This window comes from Callorhinus ursinus, unplaced genomic scaffold (genome assembly GCF_003265705.2).
Source record: "Callorhinus ursinus isolate GAN/ISIS: 27379988/994484 unplaced genomic scaffold, GSC_fseal_2.0 scaffold16, whole genome shotgun sequence".
NCBI classification, from domain to species: domain Eukaryota; kingdom Metazoa; phylum Chordata; class Mammalia; order Carnivora; family Otariidae; genus Callorhinus; species Callorhinus ursinus.
The window spans coordinates 2,151,100-2,174,295 of NW_027397078.1; the positions used below are offsets into that span (position 1 = coordinate 2,151,100).

At 46.5% G+C, this 23,196-nt stretch overlaps 3 pseudogenes; 1 reads left to right on the forward strand and 2 right to left on the reverse strand.

Annotated features, from left to right (window-relative positions):
• The first annotated feature begins 1,574 nt into the window (after positions 1-1,574).
• On the forward strand, positions 1,575-9,645 carry LOC112812918 (single-strand selective monofunctional uracil DNA glycosylase pseudogene; annotated as a pseudogene).
• Positions 5,221-5,314, reverse strand: LOC112812997 (U6 spliceosomal RNA; annotated as a pseudogene).
• An 11,091-nt stretch (positions 9,646-20,736) lies between the features above and the next one.
• On the reverse strand, positions 20,737-22,945 carry LOC112812933 (polyadenylate-binding protein 4 pseudogene; annotated as a pseudogene).
• Positions 22,946-23,196: the final 251 nt, after the last annotated feature.

The following is a 23,196-nucleotide window of genomic DNA, read 5'->3' on the forward strand; positions in this document are numbered from 1 at the left end:
ACCATGAACTTCAGCCCCAGGCTGAGCAGCACAGCTCTTATCACAGACTGAGAAGCCTCTGTCCCTAATGTTATTTATTTGACACCATTAATTCTTGTCCTTTGATGTGTTTTGGGTTTTTTCCTCTTTGGTTCTGGCATGGGAAAAGAGGTAGAACAAAGAGAACCCTTGGCCTGGCCCTGTGAGTCTTCTGATAAATCTCTGGCTTTCTGATTGGGTGACAGCTGGGAGGAGACCCGCTGCTCCCCCAGCTCTCTCCCTACTCCCTACTGGTCCCCCTTCTCCTCCCTTCTGCTCCCCAAGACGCCACCCTTCACACTCCTGTAAGAGAGAAGAAATCAGGTTCAGGTTCGTTAATGGGGAAACCGCATCCACCACCCCCCTGTCGCAGAGTAACCTCCTGAAGGCCCCCTCTTGGCAAAGTCTGGGCCAGGGAGAGATTCCTGCTGCCACTCTCTGGGAAAATGAGTAGCCAAAGTCAATGTCTGATTGGAATCAAAGGGGAAAACATACTGGGATCTCGCTGAAGACTTGTCCCTTTAACTGATTCCTTTACTAACCAGTTCACACGTGTTTAAAATCTGCCCCGGAGACATGGCATAGGTTTTAGGCCTTCCTCCACCACTGAATCCTCCCCCGTCTGCTCCCTTGCAGACGTCCTCCAGAAGTTGTTTTTCAAAGCACATTTATTAGAGACCTTGTTGCGCAAGGCAGTCTGCCAGGCAGTGTGTAAGGATAATGAAACGCCCGGCCTCTCATCTGCAGAAATTCATCCCGGGGGAGGGACACGGTCATCCCGGGGGAGGGACACGGCGTGTGCAAGATAAAGAGCAGGCTCTGGGCTGAACCCCCGGGGCCCAGGATAGCTATTTCCCTTTATCACAGTCCGACCAGAGACGCAAACATTTTGGAAACAGAGTTAAAAAAAAAAGATAGAGGGGCGCCTGGGTGGCTCAGTCGGTTAAGCTTCTGCCTTGGGCTCAGGTCATGATCCCAGGGTTGTGGAATTGAGCCCCGGGTTGGGCTTCCTGCTCGGCGGGGAGCCTGCTTTTCCCCCTGCCGCAGCCGCTCCCCACCAGCTCGTGTGTGTGTGTGTGTGTGTGTGTGTGTGTGTGTGTGTGTGTGTGTGTGTGCGCGCGCGCGCGCGCGCGCACGAGCTCTCTCTGTGTCTCCTCAAATAAATAAAATCTTTTTTAAAAAATGGTAGAAAGCAAAGAATGGGGCCACCAGGGAACAACATTTTGACATTAGCAGCTGGGATTAGATCCCATGCAGTTGATTAAATGAGTTCGCCCTAGCCAAGAGTCCAAGTTCTACATTTTTTTTCTGCCATCACCATCATCACCATCATCACTGTTACATTACATATTATTTACTTCTTGGCACTTAGATAATACCTCCTCGTGGTCACCTGTGCCTTGAATCCCACCGTACCCAGAATTCTTGTTCTTTTCTCTGTTGCTATGTGTTTGTGGGGCTACGGGAGAAGGATGATAGCCCTGGGTCCCATAGCAGAAAACATAAAATCAAACACGGGACCTCCACTTTCTTAACAGTGCTCTAAGCTCTGAGAGATGGAGATTCCTGCTTGCCGCAGCACCGCCCTGGTGTGGTAGGCACCTCCAGCCTGCTCTTCCTCTTCATTTCATTCATCCAAGATTGCCTCTGGCCATTTTCTTGAGGCAGTGCCTGGCACCGACCCAACTTTTGGCCATTATTATGTTTTTTTCCTATTTTTTTTAAAAGATTTTATTTATGGGCGCCTGGTGGCTCAGTTGGTTAAGTGACTGCCTTCGGCTCAGGTCATGATCCTGGAGTCCCGGGATCGAGTCCCACATCGGGCTCTCTGCTCAGCAGGGAGTCTGCTTCTCCCTCTGACCCTCTTCCCTCTCGTGCTCTCTATCTCTCATTCTCTCTCTCTCAAATAAATAAATAAAATCTTTTAAAAAAAGATTTTATTTATTTATTTGACAGAGAGAGACACAGCGAGAGCAGGAACACAAGCAGCGCGAGTGGGAGAGGGAGAGCAGGCTTCCCGCCAAGGAGGGAGTGGGACTCGATCCCAGGACCCTGGGATCATGACCTGAGCCGAAGGCAGACACTTAACTGACTGAGCCACCCAGGTGTCCCTATGATAAATCATTTTATGATAAATATTACATAAGTTTCTAAAGTGTAAGAAAATTTAGATATATAATGTGGGTACTAGCCACATTTTTTTGGACTAATGAATCCCCCCCCAAGAAAAACAGGTGTAGCCATGTATGTGAGTGTGTGGGAGGGGGCAGAGGTTGGCCAACTCTCCATTTTGCCAAGTTTGGGACATTAACAAACTGACAAAGCCTCAACTTCTAACTTCTCACCATCATGTTATAAAAGAAAGAAGAGTTTTTTTTCACATAAAAGAAAAGTAGGAAGGACATAATCTCAGAATATAGCCCTGTCATCCTCTGGGGCTCCGGAGATCCAGAGAAGCAGGAATGGGTGTGAAGAACAGACATATGGAAAGATGCTCAACATCATTCATCATCAGGGAAGTAACAAATGAAACCCACATTGAGATCTCACTTCACATCCATCAGAATGGCTAGTGTCAAAAAGACAAAGGGCCCCTGGGTGGCTCAGTGGTTAAGCGTCTGCCTTCGGCTCAGGTCATGGACCCAGGGTCCTGGGATCGAGCCCCGCATCGGGCTCCCTGCTCGGCAGGAAGCCTGCTTCTCCCTCTCCCACTCCCCCTGCTTGTGTTCCCTCTCTCGCTGTCTCTCTACCAAATAAATAAATAAAAACCTTAAAAAAAAGAATACCTATTAAAAAAAACAAGAAACACCAGGTGTTGGCGAGGATGCGGAGAAAAGGGAAACCTCGTGCACTGTGGGTGGGAATGCAAACTAGTGCAGCCCCTGTGGAAAACAGTAGGGAATTTCCTCAAAATGTTAAAAATAAAAAAACCCATATGATCCAGTAATTCCACTGCTGGGTATTTGCCCAGAGAAAACCAAAACACTGGCTCGAAAATATATACACACTCCCATGTTTATTGCAGCGTTATTTACAATAGCCAAGATACAGAAGCAACCCGAGGGTCCAACCATAGATGAATGGATAACGAAGATGTGGTACATATATATAATGGAGAATTATTCAGTTATAGAAAAAGAATGAGATCTTGCCATTTGCAACAACATAGATGAGCCTAGAGGGTATAATGCTAAGTGAAATGAGTCAGACAGAGAAAAGGCAGATACCCTATGGTTTCAGGTATACGTAGAATCTAAAAAACAAAAAGGAACAAACAAAAAACAAAACAAAACAGAACAGACTCATAAGTACAGAGAACAAACTGGTGGTTACCCGAAGGGAGGAGGGTGGAGGGATGGGTGGTCTAGGTGAAGACGAAGAGGAACAAACTTCTAGTTAAAAAAAAAAAAAAAAAAGAACGGGTGTGAAGATGTCACAGACTGAGCAGGAAGGAGAGAAGAGAGGTAACTCCCACTTTTCCAGATAACATTTTAGGGACATCTGCTGGGGGGCTAAGGAGATTTGGGGTAAAACTTCAGAAGACCTTTTGGGAGGAAATGTGAATTTCTTCCCAAAGGCACACAAAAAGGTCTTTTTGATGGTGTTAAGGCCTGGCAGTACCTGTGATCCCTTCTTGATTTAAGAAATTGGTGTGGGGGCACCTGGGTGACTCAGTCGGTTAAGCGTCTGCCTTCGGCTCAGGTCAGGATCCCAGGGTCCTGGGATCGAGCCCCGGCATCCGGCTCCCTGCTTGGCTGGGGGTCTGTCTCTCCCTCTGCCCCTCACTCCGCCCGTGCTCTCTCTCTCTCCCTCAAATAAATAAATAAAATCTTTTTTTTAAATTTTATTTATTTATTTGACAGAGAGAAACACAGCGAGAGAGGGAACACAAGCAGGGGGAGTGGGAGAGGGAGAAGCAGGCTTCCCGCCGAGCGGGGAGCCCGATGTGGGGCTCGATCCCAGGACCCTGGGATCATGACCTGAGCTGAAGGCAGCGGTTGAACCAACTGAGCCACCCAGGCGCCCCGCTCCTCACATTTCTAATGGCCAGTCCTTGGGGAGGTTGGCAGTGTCTGGTCAGGAGAACAGCCGCGGCTGTAGCACCCCCCAGCTCCCTCTCTCTCATCTGTGGCGCGAGGGTGAACCCCGGTCTTGGTTTCCGGCCACACACACTGTGGTTGGCGGTGCTGGGGCTGCAGGGGCAAGATAAAACCTGCCCGTCTTTCCTGGCACTGGGCACATTTTATAGTTTCATCAGCGTATAGCTTCTATATCACAAAGTTCACCCATTGTTAGTGTACAGTTCAATGATTTTTAGTACATTTATAGCCTCGGGCCAACATCATCACAAGCCAGTTTCAGAGCTTTTCCATCAGCTCCAAAATTTCCCGCGAGCCCACTTGCAGTCACTGCCCACACCCGAACCCCAGTCGCAGGCAACCACTGACCTTTCTGTCTCTATGGATTTGCCTTTTATGGACATTTCATATAAATGGACTCATACAACATACGGAACTTTGTATCTAGCTTCTTTCCCTTGGTGTAATGTTGTTGAGGTTCATCCATGTTGTCAGTGTTCTGTTCCTTTTTATTGCTGATAGGAATCCATTGCGTATCGGAGCCGCCACGTTTTGTTTATCCGTTCATCAGTAATAGACATATGGATAGTTTCCGGATTTTTGTTCTTATGAATAACGCTGCTATGAATACTAGCCTATGAAAGCGCCTGGGTGGCGCACTCGGTTAAGCGTCTGCCTTCGGCTCAGGTCACAATCTCAGGGTCTTGGGATCGAGCCCCACATCGGGCTCCCTGCTCGGCGCGGAGCCTGCTTCTCCCTCTGCCTCTGCCGGCCGCTCCCCCTGCTTGTCCTCTCTCTCTCTCTGACAAATAAATAAAATATTTTTAAAAATTGTTTTAGGGGCGCCTGGGTGGCTCAGTCGTTAAGCGTCCGCCTTCGGCTCAGGTCATGATCCCAGGGTCCTGCGATCGAGCCGCGCATCGGGCTCCCTGCTCGGCGGGAAGCCTGCTTCTCCCTCTTCCACTCCCCCTGCTTGTGTCCCCTCTCTCGCTGTGTCTCTCTCTGTCAAATAAATAAATAAATAAAATCTTTAAAGAAAAATTGTTTTAAAAAATTGAGTCACTTGCTCTGCCGGCTTGAGCCCTTAATTTTGCCATTTTAATGGGTATTACTTTTTTTCTGTAAAAATATGGAACACTTCATGAATTTGTGTGTCAATCACGCTAATCTTCTCTGTATTGTTCCGATTTTAGTATATGTGCTGCCAAAGCAAGCACCGTCTTTTCCTTTACTTGGTGGTGTCTTTTGAAATGCAAACACTTTAATTTTTTTTTAAAGATTTTATTTATTTGACAGAGAGAGACACAGCGAGAGGGGGAATACAAGCAGGGGGAGCAGGAGAGGGAGAAGCAGGCTTCCCGCCTGCTTCCCGCCCCAGGACGCTGGGATCATGACCTGAGCCGAAGGCAGACGCCCAAAGACTGAGCCACCCGGGCACCCCAAATACCTTAAATTTTAATGAAATCCAATTTATCAACTTTTTTTCTTTTAATATGTTTTTTTTGGTGTCTTCTTTTTTAAAGATTTTATTTATTTGAGAGAGAGAGAGCACACGCGAACAGAGTGGGGGAGGGGCAGAGGGAGCGGCAGACTCCCCACCAAGCAGGGAACCCGTTTCCGGGCTCATCCTGGGGCTTGATCCCAGGACCCCGAGATCATGACCTGAGCCAAAGGCAGGCCTTTAACCCAACTGAGCCACCCAGGCGCCCCTGGTGTCTTTTTTTAAAGTTTCTATTTATGGTGACTAACATAACATAATAAAATAAAATAAAATAAAATAAAGTTTCCATTTATTTATTTTTTTAGTAATCTCTACACCCAACATGGTTTGAACTCACAGCCCTGAGATCAAGAGTCACATGCTCTTCCAACTGAGCCAGCCAGGTACCCCTCTTTTTGATGTCTTTTTTTTTAAGATTTTGTTTATTTATTTTTGAGGGGGAGAGAGAGAGCACGAGTAGGGGCTAGGGGCAGAGGGAGAAGCAGGCTCCCTGCTAAATTACAAGCCCAATGCAGGGGCTGGAGGTGGGACTCCATGCAGTACTTGATCCCAGGACCCTGGGATCATGACCTGAGCCGGTTGCAGATGCTCAACCGAGCCACCCAGGGGCCCTTTTTGATGTCTTTTCATTTATTTATTTATTTTTAAAGATTTTATTTGAAAGAGAGACACAGAGAGAGAGGGAACATGAGCAGGGGGAGTGGGAGAGGGAGAAGCGGGCTACCGCCGAGCAGGGAGCCCGATGCAGAGCTCCATCCCAGGACGCTGGGATCAGGGCCTGAGCCGAAGGCAGACGCCCAACGACTGAGCCACCCAGGCGCCCCTTTTAATGTCTTTTTAAAGAACTCTTTGCCTGAAGGTTGCAAAGATTTTCTCCTATGCTTTCTTCTAAACATTTTACAGGTTTATATATAGGTCTATGATCCACTTGAGTTAATTTTTCTGTACAGTGTGAGCTAACAGTGTAAGCTGACTTTTTGCATATGGATAGCCAGTTGTCCTGACACCATTTGTTGAAAAGACTGTCTTTTCTGCAACTGAATTCTCATCGTACCTTTGTCAAAATCAGTTTACCATAAATGTAGGGGTTATTTCTAGACTCTCAATTCCATTCTCTCAACCTATATGCCTATCTACCAATACCACAGTATCTTATTACTGTAGGTTTCTGGAAAGTTTTGAAATTGGGTAATAGAAGTTCTCCAGCGGGTGCCTGGGTGGCTCAGTTGGTTAAGCGACTGCCCCTCCGGCACATGGTCTCTCTTTCTCAAATAAATAAATCTTTTAAAAAAAAAAAAAGAAAGAAAGAAAGAAAGAAAGAAAGAAAGAAAGAAAGCCTATAATTTAACCTTCCTTGGTTATGTTTTGTACAAATTAATTTTTCTCTAAATCATCTAATCTTTAGTATGATGCTGAATTGGAGCATAGAAAAGATACTGCTTGGTGCTGTCTTATTCCCTTCTGAAGTCATATTCAGATCAGAAGCAATCAAGGACCATTCAGAAACTTCTTGGGAAAACAAAGACTTCGGGGGTGCCTGGCTGGCTCCTTCGGTTAAACAACCAATTCTTGATTTTGGTTCAGGTCATGATCTCAGGGCTGTGAGATCGAGCCCCATGGCTGGGCGTGGAGCCTGCTTAAGATTCTCTCTCTCCCTCTCCCTCTGCCCCTCCCTGCCCTCTCTCTCCCTCTCTCTAAAAAAAAAGATAAGGGGTGCCTAGAAGTCAGCGGAGCATGCAAATGACTCTTGATCATGGGGTTCTGAGTGTTCTGGCCCCACGTTGGGCATAGAGCTTACAAAAAAAAAAGATAAAAGGCATACAGATTAGAAAGGAAGAGATTAAACTGCTTCTATTCACAGACAACAAGATTGTCGATGTAGAAAATCTCAAGGAATCTACAAAAGAAAAACAAAAAACCCCTCCTAGAACTAATGAATAAGCTTAGCATGGTCGCAGTGTACAAGGTCAACAAACAAAATTCAATCGCATTGGAAACCGATGTAGAATTGATAACCGAAGAAATATACAGTGGGCACCTGGGTGGCTCGGTCTGTTAAGCATCTGCCTTCGCCTCAGGTCATGATCCCAGGGTCCTGGGATAGAGTCCAGCACTGGGTTCCCTGCTCAGCGGGGAATCTGCTTCTCCCTCTACCCTACCCGCTCATGCTCTCTCTCTCACTCTCTCTCTCTCAAATAAGTAAATAAAATTAAAAACAAACAACAACAAAGAAATGTACAACAGCTCCACCAAAAATGAAATACTTAGTTATAAACCTAATAAAGCATGTACTGGGACTGCATGCTGTAAACTACAAAACGTTGGCGAAAGAAATCAACAACAGCTCGATAAATGAAGAGGCATGTTGTGTTCAGTGACTGGAAGATTCAACACAAGAAAAATGCCAGTTTCCCCCAAATTGGTCTAAATATTTAATGCAATACCAATCAAAATCCCAGCAGGAATTTGTGTAATTATACACAAACTGATTTCAAAATTTGTATGGAAGGATAAAGGAACTAGAATAGCTAAGGTAATTTTGAAAAGCAAGAATAAAGTTGGAGGAATCACACCAATCAATTTTTAAAATTATGGTAAAATGATCGTACCCAAGGGGCGCCTGGCTGGCTCAGTCGGTAGAGCATGCAACTCTTGATCTCAGGGTCATGAGTTCACGCACCACATCGGGCATGGAGCCTACTAAAAATAAATAAATAAATAAATAGATAGATAGATAGATAGATAGATAAATAAATAAATAATTGTATATAGGAGTGAGGGGAGGGCCACCCGGGTGGCTCAGTCATTAAACGTCTGCCTTCGGCTCAGGTCATGATCCCAGGGTCCTGGGATTGAGCCCCACATCAGGCTCCCTGCTCAGCGAGGAGCCTGCTTCTCCCTCTCCTGCTCATGCTCTCTTTCTCTCTGTATCTCTGTGTCTCAAATGAATAAATAAAATCTTAACAAAAAATCCACAAAACTATAATACCCCAGACAGTGTGGTACTGGCAAAGGAACAGACACACATATCATGGGGCAGAGGAGCTCAGAAATAGACTCACAGAAATGCTGACATTTGATTTTTGCCAAAGATGCAAAAGAAATTCGATGGAGGTAGGAGAGTCTTTTTCAACAGTGTTGGAACAATTGCTTCTGCACAGTGAAGGAAACAATCAACAAAACTAAAAGGCAGAAACTGGGTGGAGAGCTGAACCAGGCTAGGGTCAGAGAACAAGTTGATGGATCAAGCTGTTCTGTCAACCCCGAGGTCCCATGGGGGAGAAGAACCTTGATCCCTGCCCCATGGGAGGCCCAGACATGATGGAAACACACCCAGAGCCTGGCAAACCCTCAGAAGCAATTGGAGTGCAAAGCGGGCAGCTGAGTCTTGAGTGAACTCGGGCTTGTAGAAACGGAGAGGAGTCCATCGGGAAAGAAAGACTCCTTGGTAGAAGGTCGTTTTAAACAGGATTGAAAAAGGGGGCAGTGACGTGGCTGTGCCCCAGGCTTATCCACTGGGGCCCCTCCATGAGCCTCCCAGTGCCCCGATAGAGCCGCAGCTTTGCCCTCAAAGTGTGGCTGAGGGCTTCCTGGAGGAGGAGCTGCGGCTCAGTGCTGAACTGAGCCAACTGCAGTCCTCCGAGCCTGTGGGCATCATCTACAATCCTGTGGAGTATGCGTGGGAGCCTCACCGCAGCTAGGTGACCCGCTACTGCCAGGGCCCCAAGGAAGTACTCCTCTTGGGCATGAACCCCAGGCCCGTTGGCATGGCCCAGACTGGGGTGCCCTTTCGGGAAGTGAGCATAGTCCGGGACTGGTTGGGCATTGGGGGACCTGTGTTGACCCCGCCCCAAGAGCACCCAAAGCGACCAGTGCTGGGACTGGAGTGCCCTCAGTCAGAGGGACCAGGACAAAGCGAGGGATATGGATGTTAAGAAAGAACCTCTTACGGGACACTGAGGTTGGATCAGAGAAAGAATTCAGTGTGGCAGAGTAGGGAAGACCAGAAGACCAGGCTTTCTTCATCTCGGCTTTGAGACTTCATGACTTTTGAACTTTATGACTTTGGACAAATTTGATGAACCTCTCCAAGCCTCAGGATCCTCATTGGTAAAACGGGGATCCCTACCTCATGGGGTTGGTGTGGGGATTAAGTGAGATAACACTTGAAATTGCCTTGTGTCGTGCCTGGGCCTGGCAGGTGGATGGTCCTTATACTTCTTGCTTTTTTGCCTCCTGGTTGGGGCATCACTATACCACACTACAGAAGGAGCTCCCCCACTCCGAAGCCCTTGCTGGGTGAGGGCAGATCCTTGCCTTGCCAGAGATGGACCAATAACTTTATGAAAAGCCCAGCCTGTGATTTTTCATTCCAAGCATTAAAAACTCCTAAACCAGGGCGCCTAGGTGGCTCAGTTGGTTAAGCAGCTGCCTTTGGCTCAGGTCATGATCTCTCAGATCATGATCTTTCAGGTTCTCCACTCAGCAGAGAGTCTGCTTCTCCCTCTCCCTTTCCCTCTGCCCCTCCACCCACTCGTGCTCTCTCTCAAATCAATCAATCAGTCAGTCAATAAAATCTTTAAAAGAAAAAAAAAGGAGGTGCCTGGGTGTCTCAGTCGTTAAGCATCTGCCTTGAGCTCAGGTCATGGTCCCGGGGTCCTGGGATCAAGCCCCACATTGGGCTCCCTGCTCGGCGGGAAGCCTGCTTCTCCCTCTCCCACTCTCCCTGCTTCTCCCTCTCCCACTCCCCCTGCTTGTGTTCCCCTCTCGCTGTCTCTCTCTCTCTGTCAAATAAATAAAATCTTTAAAAAGAAACTAAAAGGCAGCCTACAGAATGGGAGAAGATATTAGCAAGTGACATACCCAATAAAGGGTTCGTATCCAAAATATATAAAGAACTTATACAACTCAACACTCAAAAACCAAATAATCCAATTTAAAAAACGGGCAGAAAACATGAACAGACATTTCTCCAAAGAAAACATCCAGATGGCCAACAGACACATGAAAAGATGTTCAACGTCACTCATCAACAAGGAAATACAAATCAAAACTACAGTGAGGGTGCCTGGGTGGCTCAGTTGGTTGGGCGACTGCCTTCCGCTCAGGTCATGATCCCGGAGTCGCGGAATCAAGTCCCACATCGGGCTTCCGGCTTGGCGGGAGGTCTGCTTCTCCCTCTGACCCTCTCCCCTCTCATGCTGTTTCTCTCTCTCTCTCAAATAAATAAATAAATAAATAAATAAATAAATAAATAAATAAAATCTTAAAAAAAAAAGACTCCTAGCTCTTTAAAAAAAAAAACTACAATGAGATATCACCTCACACCTGTCAGGATGGGTAAAACCAAAAACAAAAGAGACAAGAATTGGCAAGTATGTAGAAGAAAAGGAACCCTTGTGCACTGTCGGTGGGAAAGCAAACTGGTGCAGCCACTCTGCAAAACAGTATGGAGGTTCCTCGAAAAATCAAAAATAGAACTGCCTTCCAGTAATCGCTCTATTGGGTGTTTACCCAAAGAATATAAAAACACTAATTCAAAGGAATACATGCACCCTTATGTTTATAACAGCATTATCTACAATAGCCAAGATATGGAAGCCCCCCATGTATCCAACAAAAGGTGAAGAAGTGGCTTATATATATATATATACACATATATATATGTGTGTGTGTGTGTGTGTATGTATTACTCAGCCATAAGAAAGAATGAAATCTTGCCATTTGCATCCACATGGTTGGAGCTAGAGAATATTATGCTAAGCGAAGTCAGTCAGAGAAAGACAAATACCATATGACTTCATTCATGTGGAATTTAAGAAACAGACAAATGAGCAAAGGGCAGAGAGACAGAGAAACCAATAAACAAGATTCTTTTTTTTTTTAATTTTATTTATTTGACAGAGAGAGAGAGAGAGACAGTGAGAGAGGGAACACAAGCAGGGGGAGAGGGAGAAGCAGGCTCCCCGCAGAGCAGGGAACCTGATGTGGGGCTCGATCCCAGGACCCTGGGACCATGACTCAAGCCGAAGGCAGACGCTTAACGACTGAGCCACCTGGGTGCCCAAGAAACAAGATTCTTAACTATAGAGAACACACTCATGGTTATCAGAGGGGAGGGGGTAAGGGGGTTGGGTGAGACAGGTGATAGGGATTGAGGAGGGCACGTTCGTGATGAGCACCAGGTGTTGTATGGAAGTGTTGAATCACTATATTGCATTCCTGAAACTAATATAGCACTGTATGTGAAATATACTGGAATTAAAAAAAAACCCACCTCTGTAATTATATTTTTTAAAAAGCATTGGAACAATTGCTCATCCATATGCAAAAAACGAACTTCAATGGAAACCTCACACTTTATACAAAAATTAATGAAAACCGGATGGATGATAGATCTATATGTCAAACATAAATGGGGTGCGCGTGGTCCAGTTGGTTAAACTTCCAACTCTTGATTTCCGCTCAGGTCACAATCTCACAGTCCTAAAGTTGAGCCCCATGTCAGGATTCTCTCTCCCTCTGACCCCTGCCCTCCGCTGGCTCGCACAGGCTCTTGCTCTCTCTCAAAAAAAATCATAAAACAATCAAACTTTTAAAAAGAAGACCTGAGGGGACGCCTGGGTGGCTCAGATGGTTAAGCGGCTGCCTTGACCCCAGGGTCCTGGAATCGAGCCCCGCATGGAGTCTTTGCTCAGCAGGGAGCCTGCTTCTCCCTCTCCCTCTCCCCCTCCCCCCTGCTTGTGCTCTCTCCCTCCCTCCCTCTCTCTCTCAAATGAATAAATAAAACCTTAAAAAAAAAGAAGACATGGGAGAAAATCTTCGTAACCAAGAATTAGGTGGAGAGCTCTTAGGACACAAAACACACGATCCACAACAGAAAAAAAATGTAAATTGGACTTCATCAAAATTAAAAACTTTTGTTCTGTGAGAGACACTGTTAAAAGAATGGAAAGACAAGGTACAAACTGGGAGGAAATATTTGCAAATCGCATTTACAGAGAACTCGAATCCAGAATATGAAAGGACTCTTGAAACTCAACAATTAGAAAACAAGCCTAGGGGCACCTGGGTGGCTCAGTCATTAAGCATCTGCCTTCAGCTCAAGTCAAGATCCCGGGGTCCTGGAATCGAGGCCCAGATCGGGCTCCCTGCTCCGCGGGAAGCCTGCTTCTCCCTCTCCCACGCCCTCTGCTTGTGTTCCCTCTCTGTCTGTCAAAAAATAAGTAAAATCTTAAAAAAAAAAAAGAAGCCTAATTTTTTTTTATATTTTTAAGCCTAATTTTTTTTAAATGGGGAAAAGATTTGAATAGATACGTCACCAAAGGGGTTATAAGGATGGCAAACAAGCTCATAAAAAGATGGTCAACACTGGGGTGCCTGGGTGGCTCAGTGGGTAAAGCATCCAATAACTCTTGATCTAAGGGTTGTGACTTTGAGCCCCATGTTGGGCATGGAGCCTACTTAAAAAAAAAAAAAAGATAAGAAGATGGTCAACACAATAAAATCTTTTAAAAAAAATAAAAAATAAAATCTTAAAAAAAAAGAGAGAGTAGATGTTTTTGTTGATCTTGAACCCCTCATGGACCTTCGTGTTGGGCAACCTGAGGGTGGGTGGAGCACCCCAGGCTCATCCCAAGGCCCTTCTTGTCCCCCTCCCTCCCCACCCAGCCCCACCATCCACCTCCTTCCTTGACTGGCACCCACTGGCCATGGCTGACAGAGGAGCGCCACCACCCATCCTGTTTGTGATGCGGGGGCCCCTCACCATGGCATTCCTTATTATCACTTCGGTAAACAGAGGATCCCCTGGGCCCTCGCAGGGGACATCATCCTCGGGGTTTTTTTTGTGGGGATTTCCCAGATCCACATCATAGACTCAGTCCAGCAGGCCTTCATCTTTGACCCTTCTTCCACCGTCTGCTCTGGTAGTCCTGTTTTTTTTTTTTTTAAGATTTTATTTATTTATTTGACAGAGAGAGAGACACAGTGAGAGAGGGAACACAAGCAGGGGGAGTGGGAGAGGGAGAAGCAGGCTTCCCGCAGAGCAGGGAGCACAATGCCGGGCTCGATCCCGGGGACCCTGGGATCATGACCCGAGCCGAAGGCAGCCGCTTAACAACGACTGAGTCACCCACGCGCCCCAGTCCTGACATTTCTAGTCCACTTAGCTTGATGCTTTCTCTGAGCCGTTGAAATAGTAGTGAAACTTCGAGAGTACAAGGATCAAAAGAAAAAAAAATCCTGAGAAAGTTAAGGAAAAAAAAACAGATTAAATTTGTAAGAATACGGATCAACGTGCTATCTCATTTCTCATTCAGTCGAATGCAGAATATCAGAGCAGTTTTTCCTTTGATGTCTTCAGTCCCCAGAACAGGGCCAGGCACATAGTAAATACTCGGTAAACACTTCTTACGTGACTGATTGCAGTAGTTTCTTTAAAAACTGTCTTAAACCTAGGTCTGTATCGCTGCCCAGTTAACCTTCAGTATCCTGTGGTCCTGATGAATCTTTTCCTGTTAAAGCAAAGTGATACATTGAGCTTTTCAAAAGCAGGAAATAGGGGCGTCTGGCTGGCTCAGTCTGTGGAGCATGCAGACTCCTGATCTCCGGGGTCCTGAGCTCGGGCCCCACGTTGGGTGTAGAGATTACTTAAATAAGTGAATAAAAACTTTAAAAAACAATACTGTTGTAATAACTCTGTGTGGTGATGCATGGTGATTATACTCACCATAGTGAGCATTTCACAGTGTATACAGTTGTTGAATCACCATGTCGAACACCTGAAGCTAATATGTCAACTATACTTCAATTAAAAAAAAAGAGGGGTGCCTGGCTGGCTCAGTTGGAAGAGCATGCATCTCTTGATTTTGGGGTTGTGAGTTCAAGCCCCATGTTGGATGTAGAGATTACTTTTTTTTTTGTACAATCTTGAGGTCTTTTCTTTTTAAAGATTTTACTTATTTGAAAGAGAGAGATACAGCAAGAGAGGGAACACAAGCAGGGGGAGTGGGAGAGGGAGAAGCAGGCCCCCCACAGAGCAGGGAGCCCGATGTGGGGCTCCATCCCAGGACCCTGGGATCATGATCTGAGACGAAGGCAGACGCTTAACTGACTGAGCCACCCAGGCGCCCCTCCCCCCCCTTTTTTTTTACATGTATCATGCCATGAATTCATAGGGAATGGGTTCCAACAACTCAGGCTCCTTTCCATCAGTTCTCACTAAGTGTGTTTCTCTGGGTGGGGCAGGCTGGCGCTTCATTGAACCCAAGTACCTTTCTCCTTGGCTTCCTTCTTTTTCTGATCATTCTCCTTCATGCCTGCAGGAAATTATCTCGGCTCTTTGAGGGCTTAATATGCTCAATACTTACATTAATTTTCCTGGCAAGAATCTTGCCCTTAACTTGTTTGTTTTTAAGAATGCCAGCAGCATGCTGGGTAACATTGTAGATTTCCAGTTTTGCCACGGTAACATTTGGGCGGCTTCTTTTTTGAACAGTGCCCATTCTCTTGATGTCCACAATATCACCTTTCTCATAGATTTGCATCTATGTGGCCAAAGGAACAACTCCATGTTTTCTAAAAGGGCTGGGGAACATAGAGCAGGTACCTCTCCTCTTTCCCTTTGTGTTGATCATTTTGGTGAATTACTGGAAGATGCTGATTCCAGACAAAAGGCGGATGTAGAGATGACTTAAAAAAAAAAAAAAAGAGCAGACAGGGGCACCTGGGGGTCTGCCTTGGGCTCAGGTCATGATCCCAGAATCCTGGGATCAGCCCCATGTCAGACTTCCTGCTCAGCGGGGAGTCTGCGCCTCCTTCTGCCTCCTCTACACTGTTCAAGTGCTCTCTCTCTCTCAAATAAATAAAATCGTAAAATAAATAAAAATAAAAATTTCTTAAAGTGGAAAATAACTTATTAACTTTAGTTATTGTTAAGAAAATGTAGAATTGGGGCACCTGGGTAGCTCAGTAATTGTCTGCCTTCGGCTCAGGTCACGATCCCGGGGTCCTGGGATCGAGCCCTGCATCGGGTTCCCAGCTCAGCGGGAAGCCTGCTTCTCCCTCTCCCACTCCCCCTGCTGTGTTCCCTCTCTCTCTGTCTCTATCAAATAAATAAATAAAATCTTTAAAAAATATATAGGTTTGGGGCGCCTGGGTGGTTCAGTCAGGTAAGCATCTGCCTTTGGCTCAGGTCATGATCCCAGGGTCCTGGGATCGACCCCCACATCGGGCTCCCAGCTCACTGGGGAGTCTGCTTTTCCCTCTGCCTCTGCCTCTAACCCCTGCTCATGCTCTCTCTCTCTCTGACAAATAAATAAATAAAAATCTTTAAAATTTTTTAAAAAATAAAAGAAAATCTTTTTTTAATTTTTATTTATTTATTTGACAAAGACACAGTGAGAAGCGGGAACACAAGCAGGGGGAGAGGGAGAAGCAGGCTTCCCGCTGAGCAAGGAGCCCAATGTGGGACTTGATCCCAGGACCTTGGGATCATGACCCGAGCCGAAGGCAGAAGCCCAAAGACTGAGCCACCCATCAGTCGTTAGGCGTCTGCCTTCGGCTCAGGTCATGGTCCCAGGGTCCTGGGATCGAGCCCCGCATCGGGCTCCCTGCTCCACGGGAGGCCTGCTTCTCCTTCTCCCACTCCCCCTGCTTGTGTTCCCTCTCTCGCTGTCTCTCTCTCTGCCAAATAAATAAATAAAATCTAAAAAAAAAAAAAAAAAGACTGAGCCACCCAGGCGCCCCAGAAAATCTTTTAAAAGAAAATGTAGGTAAGTTTAAGTTTGAAAAGAATTCTATATAAAGATTAAAATAATAGAAATAGAAAACATAACTTCCAAGTCATTGGGAGAAAAAATGGAATAAAAACTCCGAAATCAATCCAGAGAGTGAAACAAATGTACACATAGATTGAATTAAATCATGGCTGCTGATTAAGTTAAAAAGTCAATTAGGTCTCAAGAATAGGATTAGCCTGGTTAAGCCTTTATTTTTTGGATAATTTTGGGAATACAAAAACTTATGAGTAATGATCATAACGTGATGGAGAAATATTCTATAAAACTGTAGGAAATAGGGGCGCCTGGGTGGCTCAGATGGTTAAGTGTCTGCCTTCGGCTCAGGTCATGATCCCGGGGTCCTGGGATCAAGCCCCACATCGGGCTCCCTGCTCAGCAGGGAGCCTGCTTCTCCCTCTCCCTCTGCTTTGCCCCTTTCTTGTGTGCTCTCTGTCAAATAAAAAAAATCTTTAGAAAGAAACTGTAGAAAATAATTCCACTTTTATGTGAAATACAAATATTATAAAAGCCGAAACTGAAATGAATTTATAAATTTTATTTTATATTTTATTTTATTTTTTTAAGTAGGCTCCACACCCAACATGGGGTTTGAACTCACAACCCTGAGATCAAGAGTCACATGCTCCACAAACTGAGCCAGCCAGGTGCCCCTATGTATTTATTTTTTACAGATTTTATTTTAGGGGCGCCTGGGTGGCTCAGTCAGTTAAGCATCTGCCTTTGGCTCAGGTCATGATCCCAGGGTCCTGGAATCGAGCCCCACATGGGGCTCCCCCTCTCAGCGGGGAATCTGCCTCTCCCCCTCCCCTGCTTGTGCTCTTTCTCTCAAATAAATGAATAAAATAAAATCTTTAAAAAGTTAAAAAAAGATTTTATTTTATTTTATTTTAAAGATTTATTTATTTATTTTAGAAAATGGGGGGGAGGGGTAGAGAGAAAGAATCTCCAGCAGACTCCCACTGAGCATGGAGCCCGACACAGGGCTCAATCTCACAACCCTGAGATCTGACCTGAACTGAAATCAGGAGCTTGTCGCTTAACAGACTGAGCCACCCAGGCTCCCCTAAAGATTTTATTTTTAAGTAATCTCTACACTCAGACGGTGGGGAGGGGCACGCTCGAACTCACACCCCTCAGATCAAGAGTCACACCCTCCACTGACTGAGCCCGCCAGGTGCCCCTTGCACCTAAAATTTTTAAATATGTAAATTATTTGCTTATTAAATCATTTCTAATTTTTCTAAACTTTGTAAATGAATGTGTTGAATTTCCAATTAGAATAAACACTTTTTTAATCTATAAAAAAATAAACAGCAGGCACTTTGAGAACAACTATAAGGGACATTGTCATAATATGGGGCGTGGGGTAAATGATGAATTGCAGGCATGAACACTGTATGTGACACGGTCTTAATTGTATAAAAGAAAAAATGTGTATTGTTTATGAATATGCTTACATATACACTTAAATATATCTTGCAAGATGAATGATGAGTATTATATGGATTATACTGATGAACCCTGGGCATTTTGTATTCCTGCTCACATATGTTAGATATAATTGAATGACTATATGTGAATAGAGTCTGAAATTATGCATATAAAGCCAATAGTACTGGATATATTTCCAGAAATTTGAGATTTGAAATATTTTGTTTCTGTATTTCTAATTTCTTCATTGTGATTATTACATTTTTTTTAAAGATCTCATTTATTTATTTGACGGAGAAGGACACAGCAAGAGAGGGAACACAAGCAGGGGGAGTGGGAGAGGGAGAAGCAGGCTTCCCGCTGAGCAGGGAGCCCGATGCGGGGCTCGATCCCAGGACCCTGGGATCATGACCTGAGCCGAAGGCAGTTGCTTAACGACTGAGCTACCCAGGTGCCCCTGATTATTACATTTTTATTTTAAAATTGTAAAATACGCCTTCACGAGTTATGGTTACTGGAAAACTGCATATCGTGTAACAGTACAAACAGAAGTGAAAAAGTACCATCCACAATGATATGAACAAATAGATAAGGGGTGATCAGGAGGTACAAACTTCCAGTTACGAAATAAATGTCACGGAAATGAAAAGTACAGCATAAGGAATAGAGTCAATAATATTTTAATAATATTGTTTGGTGACAGATGGTGACTACATTTACCCTGATGAACACGGAGTAATGTATAGAATTATTGAATGACTATATTGTACAGCTGAAACTAATAGAACACTTCAATAATAAATAAGTGAATCAATAAAATTTTAAAATAATATGTAGAAGTGAACCCAATTTTATAAAAACGTTTATGTAAATATAAACATGGAAATGTAGAAATATCTCCGATATAGTTCTTTCTTTTCTGAAAACCTTCTGAGCAGCATGGACTTTCTTTTTTTAAAAGTACTCTCTACCCCCAGCGTCGGGCTCGAACTCGGGGCGGAGAGCAAGAGTCGCACACTCCACCAGCTGAGCCGGCGTGGCGCTCAGGGAGTGGACTTTTCCAATGATAATATTAAACACTCTTTCTTAAATGAAAGTAAAGGAAATGGGAAGCAATGGAAGGCTGTTTAATGGCATGAGAAAGGGTGCCGGTTCCAGTATCAGTGATAAAACCACAAGACCAAACTGTCCTTCCCCTCCGCGTGGAGCGCCCGGGCGCGTCCCCTGAGCGGTCCATGGTGCACACTGACCAACCTATCCGGACCGTCTGACCGGTCCTCCGAAGCCTTGCCCTACATTGCTACTTCCCACTGAACACACCTGGCCTGGTGCAGTGATTCTCGGGATCCACTGGAGGGCTTGCTTCAACACAGGCTCCCCAGTTTCCCATCCAGGGGTCTGGGTTGGGGTCTGGGAATTTGCATTTCTAATAAGTTCCCAGGGATGCAGATGCTGCTCAGCCACCCAGCGCACTCTGAGAACCCCGGGCCTCGGTGCTGGGATCCGCACCTGGAGGCGGACACCCGGGGGCGGACACCCGGGGGCCTGGGAGGTGTGTGAGCCCCCCACATCCCCCGACCTCCGGGGCTGCTTTCTTCCCTCCAGGCCTTGACTTTCCAGCAGTCCTTGGCACCACGGTAACTTCGCGGGGATCTCAGGTGGAGTCAACGAGGGCGGACTGACAAAGCCTAGGACGGGTAGAAATGGAATTCTAGAAATGATGTCTGATGAGAGTTTGCCATTTAGATCTCAGATTGATTTCGGGGTCAAAAAGGCAAGTACTGCCGCAGCCAGCCGGTTTCCTGCAAAGCCGGCAGCAGGTGGCCTCCTTTCCCGAGGCTCTCCGGCTCCTTGGCATTTTTTTCCAGACCCGAAGGGCGGGAGCAGAGGCCGAGTGTGGAAGGGGGTGGAAGGAGGGCCGGCGGGCTTCTTGGTATTTCTGGAGCAACACTGTCACCAAGAGGAAACTCTGACAAAGCCTCAAGCCCCGTGGGCGCACCGGATGAGCCAGCAGTACCAGAAAGAAAGGAACGCTCTGTTAGAGCAGAAAATTCCGAAGTTCTGAGAAAGGATCCAGAAGCCAAGTTCAGGATGATCCCACTGATTGTAGATGGGCAATTGGAGCGTCCACGAGGGTTATGATTGCAATGGATTGAAACACATTAATTAGGGGCGCCTGGGTGGCTCAGTTGGTTAAGCGACTGCCTTCGGCTCCGGTCATGATCCTGGAGTCCCGGGGTCAAGTCCCACATCCGGCCCCTTACTCAGCAGGGAGTCTGCTTCTCCCGCTGACCCTCCCCTCTCTCATGCTCTCTCTATCTCATTCTCTCTCTCAAATAAATAAATAAAATCTTTAAAAAAAAAAAAAAGAAACAGGGGCGCCTGGGTGGCTCAGTTGGTTAAAGGACTGCCTTCGGCTCAGGTCATGATCCCGGAGTCCCAGAATCGAGTCCCGCATCGGGCTCCCTGCTCAGCGGGGAGTCTGCTTCTCCCTCTGACCCTCCCCATCTCATGCTCTCTCTCTCTCTCTCATTCTTTCTCAAATAAATAAATAAATAAAATCTTTAGGAAAAAAAAGAAACATTAATTATAAACGTGTTTGAAATTCACAAGTTAGGGGCGCCCGGCTGGCTCAGTCGGTAGAGCTGCAACTCTTGGTCTCGGGGTTCTAAGTTTGAGCCTCACCTTGGGTGTAGAGATGATGAAAAATAATTTTTTTAATGGAGATTTTTTTCTTTATTGAGAGACTTAAGACTCGGGTACATCAAATAAAACCAATTTCTGGGGGGAAAAATCAAAACCCACAATAGAAAAAAAAAAAGTTAACACTGTCTGGGCCACAGCAGAACCCAGAGAATATATTCTTTTAACTGAAAAAGTCTAGGTGCTTCATAATTGACCTTTTGATACAAAATGACCTATTAAATTTCCAATTTGCGGTTCTTGGTGTTGAGGTCCATAGGACACGCTAGAAATCTTCAAACCTGGAGCTGAATTCCAGGAGGGGTTATTTGGCTTTTGAATCGGTTTCTCCTTGGCTAAGAGGTAGCAGCGGCAACAGCGCCCACCTTCTGGGCAGCTTCTTTCTTGGCACGATGAGCCTGCAGAATCACCACAGCTTCATCCACCTTGGAGCGGAGCGACTCGGGGGACTCGAGCATGTGCAGCAGCTCAGCGCTGTCGATCTCCAGCAGCATGCCCGCGATTTTCCCAGCCAGGTTTGAATGCATGGTTTGGATGAACGGGAACAAACGTTCTCCCAGCATCTACTTCTGCTCCTGAGGGGGGGGGTGCTGCGGCCAGCATGGAGGCGGTCAGGGGCTCCTGCCCCTGCACATGGACCGCAGGCTGCGGCGCCTGCAGGGGCTGGATGGCAGGGTGAGGGCTGCGGACACTGGAGGCGTATTTGTAAGGTGCGACAGCCCGAGGGGCAGTAGCAGCGACAGCACGAGGTGCTAAGGTCTGCACGGCTGGGGGAACACCTCCAGACTGGCAGCTGTCAGTCAGCCCTTGCTGGGCGGTGCCAGCCCCGTCAAAGCCCATAGCCAAGCGGTCCGGGCACTCAGACCCAGTTGGAGCCACATGGCAAAGAGCGAGACAAGGCCCAGACTGGCGTATAGCACTTGGCATTCCTTGGAAGCCTTGCGGTCTCCCACCTTGCTGCCAGCGGGGGTTAGGCCTCATCTGTGCTAACTGGTTGGGTGTGTAATATGGAGGTCTTCCCTGGGTCTGTGGGACTGCTGGCACGAAGTAACCACCGGCTGCAGGCTGGAACTGATTTAAGATGGCATTGGCAGGGAGTGCTCGCATTCCAGCCACCCGCTGCATGTACTGGTTGGTCAGGTGAGCCTTTCGCTCTTCCTTCCTCTGGGCCAGGGCGACATATAGTGGCTTGGAGCCCAGGACGTGTCCGTTCATCTCGGTGACTGCTCTGGTCGCCTCTTCAGGAGATGAGAAGCAGACAAAGCCAAACCCTTTGCTTCTCCCATCCTCCAACATTACCTTAGCACTGGTGATCGATCCAAAAGGAGAAAACTCTTTCCTTAACTTCTCATCATCAATGGTGTCATCCAAGTTCTTAAGGTAGAGATTCACCCCGATACCGACTAATTCTCTCTTGTTTTAGCTGTTCAAATTTCCGCTTTAACTCAGCCTGCCATTCCACTTTCTTCTGGGCACGGCCTACAAAAATCACTTTCCCACTGATTTCTTTTCCATTCAACTCTTCCACGGCCTTATTGGCATCCTCGTGTTTTTTGTAACTCACAAAGCCAAAGCCTTTGGATTTCCCACTGGGATCTCTCATTACCTTGACACTTAGGGTCTTACCAAACTGGCTAAATAGCTCTTTCAGACTCTCATCATCCACCTCTTCCCCAAAGTTTTTGATATAAACATTGGTGAACTCTTTGGCTCCAAGCTCAGCTTCCCGCTCTTTTCGAGACTTGAATCTGCCCACAAACCCTCTGCGGTCATTGAGGAACTTGCCGTTCATCTTCTCGATGGCCTTGTCAGCAGCCTCTTGCGTCTCGAAGCGGACAAAGGCATAACCCTTAGAGCCGTTCTCATCACACACCACCTTGCAAGACAGAATGTTTCCAAAAGCAGAAAAAGTATCATAAAGTGCCTTATTATCTATAGATTTGTCCAGATTCTTGATGAAGACGTTTCCCACACCAGATTTTCTCAAAGAGGGATCCCTTTGAGACCACATGATACTGATTGGCTTTCCCTTAATCACATCAAAGTTCACGGTACCCAAGGCCCGCTCAGCGTCAGCCGGCTGCTGGAAGTTGACGTAGGCATAACCCGGGGAGCGGCGGGTGATCAGATCGCGGCAGACCCGGACGGACAGCACAGGCCCCGCAGGACTGAACTTTTCATACAGCATGGCCTCGGTGACGTCCGAGTGCAGGTCACCCACGTAGAGGGAGGCCATGGGGTAGCTGCCGGCCGCAGCGTTCATCTCCCCAGCCCCCACCACCCCGAGCCCCGCCAGGAGAACTTCTTATAGGGACCACACAGGACAAAAGGGGCTCTTCTCGGAGCCGTGGCCCGCGCCGCGGCTCACAGGTGGCAGAGTGAAGCTAAGAGACGCCGGAGCAGGCTCGGAGAGACGGGGGAGTTCAGGGACAGCTCGTTCCAGACTGCAAAACCGCAGACAAAAGGCTCTCAAAAACAATATGGCCCTCCCTGGGAGTTTGTAATTTCCAGCTGTCCTGGTCTGAAGCTCCAAATTTCAAAAGAGAAGAAAAAAAAAATAACGTATTAAAACGGGGACTCCCCTCCAAATTATAAAAACTCTCCAAGAGGCAACCAAATGGTGCCCACGGCGGCCTCCGGGACACGCGTTTCTCTATAAATA